Below are 13,260 nucleotides of genomic sequence, written 5' to 3' on the forward strand. Positions count from 1 at the left end.
CTGATGTCCCCAGAGGAAATCTTTCCTGATGTCCCCAGAGGAAATCTTTCCTGATGTCCCCAGAGGAAATCTTTCCTGATGTCCCCAGAGGAAATCTTTCCTGATGTCCCCAGAGGAAATCTTTCCTGATGTCCCCAGAGGAAATCTTTCCTGATGTCCCCATTGGAAGATACTGCAGGTAAGTTAGAGGAAATCTTTCCTGATGTCCCCAGAGGAAACCTTTCCTGATGTCCCCATTGGAAGATACTACAGGTGAAGAAAGAGGATGCCTCTAACAGTTCCCATTTGAATATCCCACCTTATCGCTTTTTGTAGAGTCAACTGTATAGTTTTACTATCACTTTATTTGTACCAGGCACAACGATCTCCAAGACAAATAGAAAGGGCGACTCTCCCCAATGGTGGGGGACACACAAAGCAATAAAATGATTGACAGAGGTTATAACCCTTCGCTACTCTATACAAAACAAAGCTCTGGTTACACACTCATCGGCCACTTTATTAGGTGCAACTTGCTAGTACCGGGGGGATGGGTTGACCCCCTTTTGCCTTCAGAACTGCCTTAATTCTTCGAGGCATAGAATCATCAAGGTGTTGGAAACATTCCTCAGATTTTGGTCCATGTTGACATGATAGCATCACGCAGTTGCTGCAAATTTGTCGGCTGCACATCCACAAACTGTTGATACAAGGCAGGATGAATCCATGCTTTCATGTTGTTTACACCACATTCAGCTGAACTCGAGACATCACACCAGGCAACGTTTTTCCAATCTTCTATTGTATATTGCCGATTAGCAATTTGTGTTACCAAGCAATTGAACAGGTGGACCCAATAAAGTGACTACTGAGTGTATATGCACCATTTTAGCTGGCAGGCTGGTTTTGCACTTCCGCAGCTTATTGAAGAGGCAAAGAGATGCACACAAAGCAGAGACGTACATTGCATCAAGCACACCATCTTCTGTAAGGCTGACAATCAATATACGTCAAGATCTTTATACAGAGAATCCTGGCACATCACGTGCTTATTTCCAGCTTGGTGACAAATACCAGCTCTCCACAGGCTGCTGCAGAATTTCTCTGGTAAATAGAAGCCACTACCTTGTTTAGGTAGGAAATTTACAACCAAACCCAATGTTCACCAAGGCATGGATACTACATGTTAGAAAGCTTAGCTTTCTATAGTTTGTGTTTATTTTTGTGTTTTAGGGCTCATCCATACTTGAGCATTCTGATACACGTGTAATGTGCGATGAGTAAAGGAAATCCATTATTAACTGGTTGCCAATGCACCGCAACAGATGAAAAAACATACATGACTTTTTTTTTTACCTGTTGCCGTCCACATAATGCAAAGTTCAGCAACAAAAGGGGTGGGCTTTAACCCCCACGCGTTGCACATACGTGTACATGGATGGCCGCGTTTCTGTGCTAAAAGTGCGCTCCCAGCTAAGCTGTCATACACTGCTCCCTGTCACAGTGGTCACAATTAAGCAGTAGTTCTAGCCTCCCGGGTATAAAAACCTCAGTTAACCGCTTAAGGACCGCCCTATAGCAGATATACTGCAACAGGGCAGCACCTATGCGCAGAATCATGTATATAGACACACGTCTTTCTGCATTTCCAGGTGGGGGGGGGGGCGCGAGTGCCCTACCCGCGCCACCATTTGTGACCGCAAATGTCAATCACCGGGTCCCGACCGGTAATTACCGCTGGCGCCCAGTGATTACCGAGCAAACAATCTTCCACCCTGTCAGCTCGAGCACACTGCTCAGGATGGCTGTGCACAGTACAGCCATCCTTGATCAGTGTGATTACAGTGAAGCACACACCCCCGCCCCCTAGTAAAACACTCCCAGCACACAATTAACCATTTGATTGCCCCTCATGTTAACCCCCTTCCTGCCCAGTGCCATTAGTACAGTGTCAGTACTTTTTTTGTTAGCACTGATCACTGTATTGGCGTCAGTGACAGCAAGTTACTTCCCCCCAGTGTCAGAATGTCCACCGCAGTTCCGCTAAAAGTCGCTGATCGTCGCCATTACTGATAGAAAAAAAAAATCCCATTATCTATACTGCTATTTGTAAATGCTATAACTTTAACGTAAACTAATTCATTTACACGTATTGGGATTTTGATTTTTTTTTTTTTAATTGTTTTACTGAACATGTTTAATAGCAAAAAGTAATGTTTTTTTCTCAAAACTGTTGGTCTTTTTTTGCTTAAAGTGCAAAAAAATAAAAAAAACCGCACAGGCGATCAAATACCCTCAAAAGAAAGCTCAATTTTTTGGGGAAAAAAAGGACATAAATTTCATTTGAGTGCTGTGTTGCATGACCGCGCAATTGTCAGTTAAAGTAATGCACCGCTGTAACGCAAAAAATGGCCTGGTCATGAAGGGGGGTAAATCCTCAGGAGGGCAAGTGTTTAAAAGGGACGCCAGGGCTGGACAGGATGAGGTCAAAATGCAATGCACCACAACAAACATAGAGAAGGTGCGTTACCATAATGCACAAGTGTGAATGAGCCCTAAAAAAAGACACCAAGTTTGCTCATTCAGGGCAAAGTGACAGTGTCTATGAAAAGGACCCAGTAACCCACTCACTGCTTACGAGATTGCCAATCATTTCCAATACAAGGTTGATGCAATTCGTAGGGGCATCATCTGCAATGCATTGCGATCACTCACTTTACCGCTGGATTGGGGTGGGGGGGTGGGGGGTTAAGGGACTCCTGCTGCTTAGAACTGGCAGCAACCCAACTCTGCACCTGCTCCACCATAGTAAGAGCACCTATTCATCTCAGGCTCCAATACTAGGACAGTAAGCCATAGTCTGTGAATTACAGGAAAACAGGTGAAATATTTTGCGGCCGCAGCGAAATGATATGAAGCAGAAGGAAAGGGGAGAAATCTAGGTCAGGGTCTCAGCTAGTGACTGTAGAGCAGAATATAGATCCTGACAGGTCCGGCACACAGTGACTGATAGAATCTGCCTCCAGTCCAGGCCAAGGGCTCTCAGCACGGTCTAGATCCACAATTGGGTAGAACATTACCGCAGAGACAGACTGTGCCGGAGTGACAACATAACCTTTCCAGCTGCTAAGGATTATGGGACAGACCTAGGTAATCAGACTTGGGTGCAATTACAGACTTAGTGTAACTCTCCGTCGAGTTTTAACTGTTAAAAGGAGCTGAAAGAGACATTTTAAAGGTTTGTTTTTTAATCTTGGTACAAGTTCATGTTTGAAGAACCTCATATGTACTATTTGTCACAATACACATGCAGGGGCAGCAGCTATAAATGCCTATTACATTAGCAAAATTGCCTCCTCCTGATCCTCTTATCTCATCGATTAAGTCATTGGGGGAGATTTACCAAAACTGGAGCGTGCAAAATGTGGTGCAGCTCTGCATAGAAACCAATCAGCTTCCAGGATTTATTTTCAAAGCTTAAATGAAGAGGCTGAAGTTAGAATCTGGTGCAGCTGTGCATAGTAACCAATCGGCTTCGGAGTGCTCCAGTTTTAGTAAACCTCACCCAATATGACTGCAAATATACTGTCTCTGCAGCCGCTAACAATATCCACAATGCTCTTTAGCTTAAGCAGCACTTTTGTTTTGTTTTTTTAACCCCTTGCCCTCCAGAGGATTTACCCCCCTTCCTGACCAGGCCATTTTCTGCGTTATGGTTCTGCTTTATTTTAACTGACAATTGCGCAGCCACGCAACGCTGCACCCCAATACAATTTATATCCTTTTTTTTTTTTCCTTTCGGTGGTATTTGAGCGCCTGTGTGGTTTTTATTTTTTGCGCTATAGAAAAAGACCAACAATTTTGAGACAAAAAACACAATTATTTGACTTTTTGCTATTACACATGTCCAGTAAAAATACTATCATCATAAATTTAGGCCAAAATGTATTCTGCTATGTTTTTGCTTCAAAAAAACAAAAAATCACAATACACACTGTATAAATTGATTGGTTTACGTGAAAGTTATAGTATTTACAAATGGCTATATATATATATATATATATATATATATATATATATATGTCACACACACATATACATACATACATACATACATATACACAGACACAGATTTGTTTTCTTTTACTGGTAATGGCAACGATCAGTGAAGAGCCGGCAACTCGTTCTCTCAATAAAAAGTACAGCAGCTTACGCCTTTTGGTTAACAAAAAAAAAACAACACCTTTTTCATAGCATTTCTGAAGGTCAGCTTTAAAGTATGTAAACCCTAACATCAAACATTTATTTACTCCCTTTTGGTCTGTTAAAGTGTAATTAAGGGCAACACCCCCACAAACCATTTTAAATCGAGTAGGGGAGGGTTATAACCCTTGTCCATTTTTTTTTTGCCATCTGTGTCCCCATTGGGGAGATTTCCCTTAACTTCCTGTCCTATAGCCAAAACAGGAAGGGAAAGGAAATCCCTTCACAATAAGCGAATCCCATGTTATCACCAGAACCAGTCAGCTTATTGGAAGATTTTGCCTCTATTCCTGTTTACTGTCATCACTGAAAGTAAAGAAAATCTCAAATAAAGGAGTATGAATCTCCCCAATGTGGGCACAGACAGCAAAAACTGACAAATGTTCTAATCACCCTCTACTTTATCCAAAACTTAAAAAAAAAAAAAAAAAAAGTTGCCTTTAGTTACACTTTAAATACATCACTGAAACAGTTTGTTATTTATATCTGATAAATGAAAACAAATACCCAGTTATCCTGCACATTTCAGTTCTTGGACTACAGAACACCTCCCCCTGAATTATGAAGCGTAGACCTATTGCTTCCTGTCCTACGGTGACAATGCTGTACCACCATAACTACAGTTCAGTGAGTGTTGTCACTCTAGTGCAGGAAGTAGGCTACTGGCAGGATCACAAAAAAACAAATGGGCAGAAAAAAGAAAACCAATGCAGGCACCACATCCATGGATTGGTAAGCTGCAAAGCTCACCAAGCAACCTGCAGGCCTGAGAGCAAAGACCATTTACTTGCTGGGATGCAGGAAAAACAAAAATCACTGCTAGGTGAAATAGCAATTAAGTGTAATGGCCACTTGGTGCAAATTTGTTACATTTCCTTATCAGCTGCAAGAGCAGCCTTAGGAATTTTTTGGTTTTTTTGAAACTGTTGACACAGGCAAACAGATCTTCACTTCTTAAGTGAGTTCTCCTTTAGAGACATATATAAAGTACACCCATCTCTGTCTCCTGATGGTCACTGGCTGAGTCACTGCCTGGAAATTTCCATGACATCATCGCAGTCTGACTGAGTGATGTCAGACTGCTACTTTGAAGAAGGGCATTCGAGACGCATTTAAAAAGGTTATGACACAAGCCTTTCCTGTTATTACAGATGGTTAATGTTAATGAAAGCGCTGACCAAGCACGATCAGAGCCATTTTATGTGCTGCAAGCACAGCACTGATTTAAAGGGGAAGTCCAGCCAGCATTGCTACAATCCTCTATAGAATGTAAAGTATTTAGACATTTTGCCAGAATATTTCCTCTTCTTTGAGAGCCATAGACAAGGGGCCAGACCAATCAAATTCCCTCTGATTACCTGTATCACAGAATCCAACCCCACTGCTTAATACCCACCTCTGGGGAGAACAAATAATGCTCCCTAACCTCCCCCCCCCCCCCCATGCAAGGGTTAAATGCTCATTTAGGTCCAGAGGGCAGTGAAAAGCACTCTTACTTACCTGGCCCTGTTCTCATCCACCAGGGGGCGCTTTGTTCTGCTCCTCTATGCTTTGGTAGTGAATGGTCCCTTGGCGTTCACACACCCATTGCAGGGCTATGGGCTCTGCATTGGACTACATGACATGAAAAGGGCATCTGACTACCAGAGCATAGGTAAGAAGAGAAGGTGGAGTGTTACCTTAGTGCTTTGGGGTGGTATTCAAAATGAATGGCACCACAACAAACTTGCATATGAATGGTGCTGCATCACACTACATTCCTAGCAATTGTGAAGTGTTCTCTCCTGTCCCCTGCAGCCAGCTCTGCCAGACTCATGGGGGGTACAGATCTTTCTTACACAGGTTAATCAGAATAGGTGAGGGGAAGGAGCATTTTTCCAGGTCAGGTTAATTAGGATAGTCCAGTCTAGCATGGAATTCTACTTTAAGGGCAAGTACACTCCCTTGCTCCTTCTGATCTGTCCTACCTCCAGCTGCTTACTTACCTACTATATATATCAAATTTACATTCTGCGGCCAATATCTTCCTATAGGACTCTCGAGTTTGAAGACGCTCAGAAGGCTCTTCCTATAAAACTATATGGAGAGTGGAGAGGCTCAGAAGACTCATTCAACAGGACAATCTCCTGAGACTGGAGATGCTCAGAAGACATCCTATGGGACCATCTCTCTCAAGACTGGAGACGTTCAGAAGACTTTGCTATGAAACTATATGGAGAGTGGAGAGGATCAGAGGACTTTTCTAACATGAGCATCTCCAGTTTCAGGAGATCGTCCTAAGACTCCTGTCCCATAGAAGGAGTCTTCTGAGCATCTCCAGTCTCAGTAGATGGTCCCATAGATGGTTTCCTGTGGAACCATATGGATGGAGAGGATTAGAAGACTCTTCTTATGGGACCATCTCCTAATACTGGAGATGATCAGACTTCCAATAGAACCAGCATTCCAGAGTGGAGATGCTTAGGAGACACTTCCAATGTAATCATCTCCAGAGACTGTTCCATAGAAGTCTCTAAAGCAGATGCTCACTTTACAGGAGCTGCCAGTGGTGAGGCAGATTTCAGCCATGGGGTGTAAACACCTTGTCTTGCAATGGCTGCCACGCATAGTTAAGCAAGCAGCTGTAGGGATAGCCACAGCTAGTGCAATGTATAAATTTGTGTCAACTCATTTAAAAGCCCTCTATAGGAACATAACATGAAAAATTTACTTTTTCGATGTTGCCTTTTGTATTTCAGTTTCTTGAAATGCTCATCCACATTCCAAACAGTGGTTATCAAAAAATACATTCCAATCACACTTGTGAACACAATAACACCATTGTATACCGACTTACCTCAGATCATCACTTGGTTATAATGGATTCCTATTCGATGTGTCACACGGTGCGCCATGGTCTTAACATAGCCTGCAAACAAAATAAATGAATAATATAAAATCATATTTGTTAATGAATGAAATAATTAAAACATTAGTCCACCTCAAAAGAGATGTTTCAGTGTTTGTTAGATGCTGGAGAGGGATACCTGATATGTTCCTACACCTCTTGAGGACTGTAGAGTGGAGATCTCTGCTTGGTTCCTGGACACCTGTTGTGCCCATTATAAGGGTTTCACACTGTATGTAAATGGAAGAGCTGGGCCACACAATGGAGGGCGGGAACACCCCAAACAACCAGGTGGGCAGGAAGAGTCAGGGATAATGGCAGGGGATCACACTGTTGGAAATATCCAAAACCTTAGAGGTAGAGTCTGCAAATCTGTCCTGGACTGCTGTGGTTAGCCTTTTAAGAATGGTGCAAGTTACAAAATCTTTGCACTTTCACCACTATTGACCTTAAACACGCAAATACCAGGTTTTGGTTATGGGCTAGTGATCTTTAAAGTAACAAAGCAACCAAAAACAATGAACTCAAGAAATGTCCATCTTCAGACCAGGTTTCATGTTACACCAATATTTAGGGTGCAACATGAAACAAGGTCAAAGTCCACAGCCTTTTCCCTCAAACTGCCCCCTTTCCCCTTACAGAATCTCAGGGCTCCTGTCCCTACAGCATCCTCCAGTTATTTGACTTTGGAGCAGCTGTGCATGGGTCCACTCACCCAAACCAATGTCAGAATCACAGGAATCTGTGAATGAGAAAACTACGAATCCCATCTACCGCCATGGTGAGTTGTCCTCAATGAAGCACAAGTGCTGTGATATCACCATACTTCTAATACCACTGATACTTCCTCCAACCCCATAACTGAAGGTCCAGACCTCTGTGCGGACCTGAGGCTGGAGGAATAATCTACAGGAGCCAGATTTACAGCATCGCACCCGCAATCCACTGATCATGGCTGATCATGTAGGCTCCAATGCAAAAAATAAATACATGCACATTTTTTAATGACAATATGAGTGCACTTACTTTTTTTTTTGCAAAAGAAGGACTATGCCTTTAAAAAGTTTTTTTTTTTACCTGTATGAACAAGTCCGCAATCAAGCTCCAGCCCTGAGTAATCCAGCAGTGAATCTCTGCTTGGTCTGAGTCCAAGATCTACACTTGTATCACTGAAATTGATGAGGAGGGAGGGGAATGAGGCTGCCAACCCCCCTCCCCCCACCCCACCACAAAACTGCACTTCAAAGTGAACCTGTCACACCAAGACTTCCTTTTAGCTCTAAAACTAATCAGTGGAAATTAAAGGCAGAGTTAAGCCAGTACATAGGATAAGAATCTCGGACAACTGATCGGTTTTTTTTTTTGCATGCTAGTCTCATATTGAAAATGAAGAGTTACGAAAATTATTGTATGACCGAAAAAAATTTGGAAGTGATGTAAGGGATGGTATTGTTGATTGAATACTATGCTGATTAAACGAAAATTGTACACTCTGGTATCATACAAGAAACAGGTTCGTGCTTGTCCCTTCAAAACATTTCAGACAAAAGCTGTGTACTTATGATCAGATTACTGTCCGATCGCTTTGAAAGCGGCATTTTTTCGTAGGATTTTCTGATCGTGTGTACTAGGCTTTAAACCCTGGAGACTTTATTAAACACCAGTGTCATTCAGTAATGTATGCATTATATGTATTGCTGCTACGCAATTCAGAATACACTTGTGCGATTTGTTGAAAATGTAGGAAGCGCAACCTTTGTTTCATCACAGGTTACCCTGAAAACCAATGCAGACGTGTTTACCAAACTATGGTGGACTTAGCTGGTGTGAATGGCAATGTCTTTAGGCTGCATTCACACCTGTGTATTTCCTAACTGCACTGTAATTAATCAATGTGATTGCAGTGCCATCAATTGTTAATGGCACCCCAAGCACAGGTAGTGGACACGTTTTCATGCTACAAACGCACATTCTCTGCTCCCAAAAAGGTTTAGCAAGTGACATGGGAGTGACTGGGCTGCCCTATGCATGATGTGTGTTAACGCATGAAAAGCCTGGGAAAAAAAAAAAAAAAAAACACAAAAAAAAACAGAAACCACAAGCGGCATTGCGTGTTCCTGCTATGCTCAGGTGTGAAAAGGGCCTCATTGCTGTCCATGTCCCCATTATAGAAATACTTCTCAATTCCTGTCCCAGTGACACATTAGAAGCAATTGGCACCAAGCAATACAAATTATTTTTTGCTATATCTAAAAATAGTCCCAAAAAAAAAAAAAAAAAAAGTTGACAGAAATATGTGGAGTTCTACTTTAAAGCATATCTGAACCAATAAATAAAAAAATATATTGCAGCCTACCAATGATTCAATGTGGTTGCATTAGTTTCCCCTTTTTTTCTCCTTTATTACCCTGTTCTTGAGCACTCTCTTGGGTTGGACTATAAACACTCTCCACTCTCTTCATCTCCATTAAAATAGGAGGGCGGTGCTATGTAGTTCACAGAAGATAGCTGAGAACGCTGATAAGATTTACATTTCATTTTATTTATTTCAGGTACTTATATATCGCCATCAATTTACACAGCGCTTTACATATATATTGTACATTCACATCAGTCCCTATCCCTCAAGGGGCGTACAATCTAAGGTCCCTAACTCACATTCATACACATACTAGGGCCAATTTAGACAGGAGCCAATTAACCTACCAGCATGTCTTTGGAGTGTAGGAGGAAACCGGAGTACCTGGAGGAAACTCACACAGGCAGAACATGCAAACTCCAGGCAGGTGGTGCCGTGGTTGGGATTTGAACCGGCAACCCTAGTACTGGCAGGCAGAAGTGCTAACCACTTTGCCACTGTGCTCACAGAAAGCAACAGGGACACAATATTTCTTGCAGGACCAACAGGTATTTTCAGTACTTGCAGAAGCCTGAAAAAGGAAAGCTAATGCAGCTGCCACATCCAAGGACTGGTAGACATCATATGAGATTTATGTCCTCTGGTTTAGTTATACTTTAAGACCACAACCCAACCATCTGTCCCATGAAACAGTGCAAGGCCAGGATCAATGGGGCCTGCTGTGATCTTCTCTACTATTAGGCTCACCATACACAATACAATCAGATTGTACAACCTCCTTTAGATCTATGAACAAGTATGTAGTGCAACGGCCTGTCTACGTGATAGGAGTACAAAACGATTGGAAAGTTTAGGTTGGTATTTTAGTAGATTGAAAGCCAATTGTACATAGATTGCACTGTCAGATTGTAACATGTACGGCAAGTCTTACAGAGATCCACAGAAACAAATATAAAAACCACTTAGATTGTCCAGCATGCTGGCAAATCCATGCTCATCAAACAGCATTGTCAAGATCTAGAATCTCTCATGTCACTGTCACATGCAGTGTTCAAATCTACCAAAGATCAATACGATGGAGTACAAAGTGAAACTACGTTCGATGTCTCGATGAAACAATCAATTATGTAGAAATTATGATGATCTATACGGTTATGTGACCAGAACTATCCCAAGTCAAAAATGATCGGCCATATAAAATCTTTCAGTGTATGGTCATCACAACTTCTTCCAACACTCTTGTCAGATCGATTTTGGTGAACATACAAACTTTGATTATTTTAATCAGATCTATAGATGATTCAATCAAAAATGATCAAATCCGCAAACCCCTCTGATCAATGTAGACTCCATTTCAATTGGATCTGATCAAACGGAATGGAATAATATAGATCATTTTGCATCGATCAGCAGCAAAGGCATACTTTATTCATGAATGATGATGATTGTATTTTGATCAACTGGATTAGGAGATTACACGGTGGAAACAGAGATGTGATCGATAACAAAAGTTAAAGACATGCTGGTAGGTGAATTGGCTCCTGTCTAAATTGTCCCTAGTATGTGTATGTATGAATGTGAGTTAGGGACCTTAGACTGTACGCCCCTTGAGGGTTAGGGACTGATGGGAATGTACAATATATATGTAAAGTGCTGTGTAAATTGATGGCGATATATAAGTACCTGAAATAAATAAATAATAGTATCCTAACTAATGCTCAAAATCAACTTCCCCATATGTGGCATATCGATCCAATGGGTTGTTGACTATTGATCGATAATTCTTATCAGATAAGATCGGTCAGAAAAGAAATAGATCATTATCCTAGGCTCACACCTATGCGTTTTCTGCAGTGTTTTGCGTAAATGCACAGCAATCCGTTTAACATGATTTCCTATGGGGACAGGTTCACATCTGTGCGTTTTTTTGGAAAGGGTCAGGGACTTATTTTAAGCACAAAGTTGCATTTCTGGTTCTATAGACTTCGATGGAGACGCAGCAGAAAAGCATTTAGTGCGTTTTTGATGCATTTTAATCCTTTTTTTGGAAAGGGTCAGGGACTTATTATAAACACAAAAAGTTGCGTTTCTGGTTCTATAGACTTCGGTGGAGACGCAGCACAAAGCATGCAGTGCGTTTTTGATGCATTTTAATCTGCCCAGCAACAAGTAAAAAACAAAACAAAAAAAGACAATCAAAAACGCACTGCAAAATGGATCAAACACAAACTGCACAGGTGTGAACCTAGCCTTAGGCACGTTTCCACATGTCAAGAGTTCTGGCAAAATGCTCCTCTCTTGAACATGCAAGTAATCCTTTTGTTTTTTCCTGCCTCTAAACGACACACACACACACTTTTTTCCTGCCCAGTGTCTTCCATGTATTCCAATGGCCCTAGTTCAGACCAGTGTGGTCAGTTTCTGGTGCAGAAAAAAGTAAAACAACATGCTGCATTTTGTCTGCACAGAACCATACTGGAACATGGCAAAGTGCATCAAAACTGCACCGGAACAGATTGTGGTGTGAACTGTAGAAACATATTTGGAATGCATCCGGAGTGCGTTTTTTGTAGTGTGAACTGGCCCTCATCACGCCCGGTCTGTAGGACGTGGCCCTCATCACGCCCGGTCTGTAGGACGTGGCCCTCATCACGCCCGGTCTGTAGGACGTGGCCCTCATCACGCCCGGTCTGTAGGACGTGGCCCTCATCACGCCCGGTCTGTAGGACGTGGCCCTCATCACGCCCGGTCTGTAGGACGTGGCCCTCATCACGCCCGGTCTGTAGGACGTGGCCCTCATCACGCCCGGTCTGTAGGACGTGGCCCTCATCACGCCCGGTCTGTAGGACGTGGCCCTCATCACGCCCGGTCTGTAGGACGTGGCCCTCATCACGCCCGGTCTGTAGGACGTGGCCCTCATCACGCCCGGTCTGTAGGACGTGGCCCTCATCACGCCCGGTCTGTAGGACGTGGCCCTCATCACGCCCGGTCTGTAGGACGTGGCCCTCATCACGCCGGGTCGGTAGGACGTGGCCCTCATCACGCCGGGTCGGTAGGACGTGGCCCTCATCACGCCGGGTCGGTAGGACGTGGCCCTCATCACGTCGGGTCGGTAGGACGTGGCCCTCAGTCGGGTCGGTAGGACATGGCCCTCAGTCGGGTCGGTAGGACATGGCCCTCAGTCGGGTCGGTAGGACATGGCCCTCAGTCGGGTCGGTAGGACATGGCCCTCAGTCGGGTCGGTAGGACATGGCCCTCAGTCGGGTCGGTAGGACATGGCCCTCAGTCGGGTCGGTAGGACATGGCCCTCAGTCGGGTCGGTAGGACATGGCCCTCAGTCGGGTCGGTAGGACATGGCCCTCAGTCGGGTCGGTAGGACATGGCCCTCAGTCGGGTCGGTAGGACATGGCCCTCAGTCGGGTCGGTAGGACATGGCCCTCAGTCGGGTCGGTAGGACATGGCCCTCAGTCGGGTCGGTAGGACATGGCCCTCAGTCGGGTCGGTAGGACATGGCCCTCAGTCGGGTCTGTAGGACATGGCCCTCAGTCGGGTCTGTAGGACATGGCCCTCAGTCGGGTCTGTAGGACATGGCCCTCAGTCGGGTCTGAAGGACATGGCCCTCAGTCGGGTCTGAAGGACATGGCCCTCAGTCGGGTCTGAAGGACATGGCCCTCAGTCGGGTCTGTAGGACATGGCCCTCATCACGCCCGTTCATGGCCCTCACTCGGGTCTGTAGGACATGGCCCTCATCACGTCCAGTCATGGCCCTCAG

At 43.9% G+C, this 13,260-nt stretch overlaps 1 protein-coding gene across 1 annotated transcript in view; it reads right to left on the reverse strand.

The window, feature by feature from the left end:
* The window catches only part of ZHX2 (zinc fingers and homeoboxes 2), a 98,323-nt gene that overhangs the window by 24,475 nt on the left and 60,588 nt on the right, over positions 1-13,260 (reverse strand). Inside the window, exon 2 of the mRNA XM_089659070.1 lies at positions 7,079-7,150. The gene's annotated coding sequence lies outside the window, so the exon portion shown is untranslated. The remainder of the gene's footprint in view (positions 1-7,078; positions 7,151-13,260) is intronic.

Source organism: Staurois parvus, unplaced genomic scaffold (genome assembly GCF_062004578.1).
Source record: "Staurois parvus isolate SC_StPar_1 unplaced genomic scaffold, SC_StPar_1.0 ptg000030l, whole genome shotgun sequence".
Taxonomy (NCBI): domain Eukaryota; kingdom Metazoa; phylum Chordata; class Amphibia; order Anura; family Ranidae; genus Staurois; species Staurois parvus.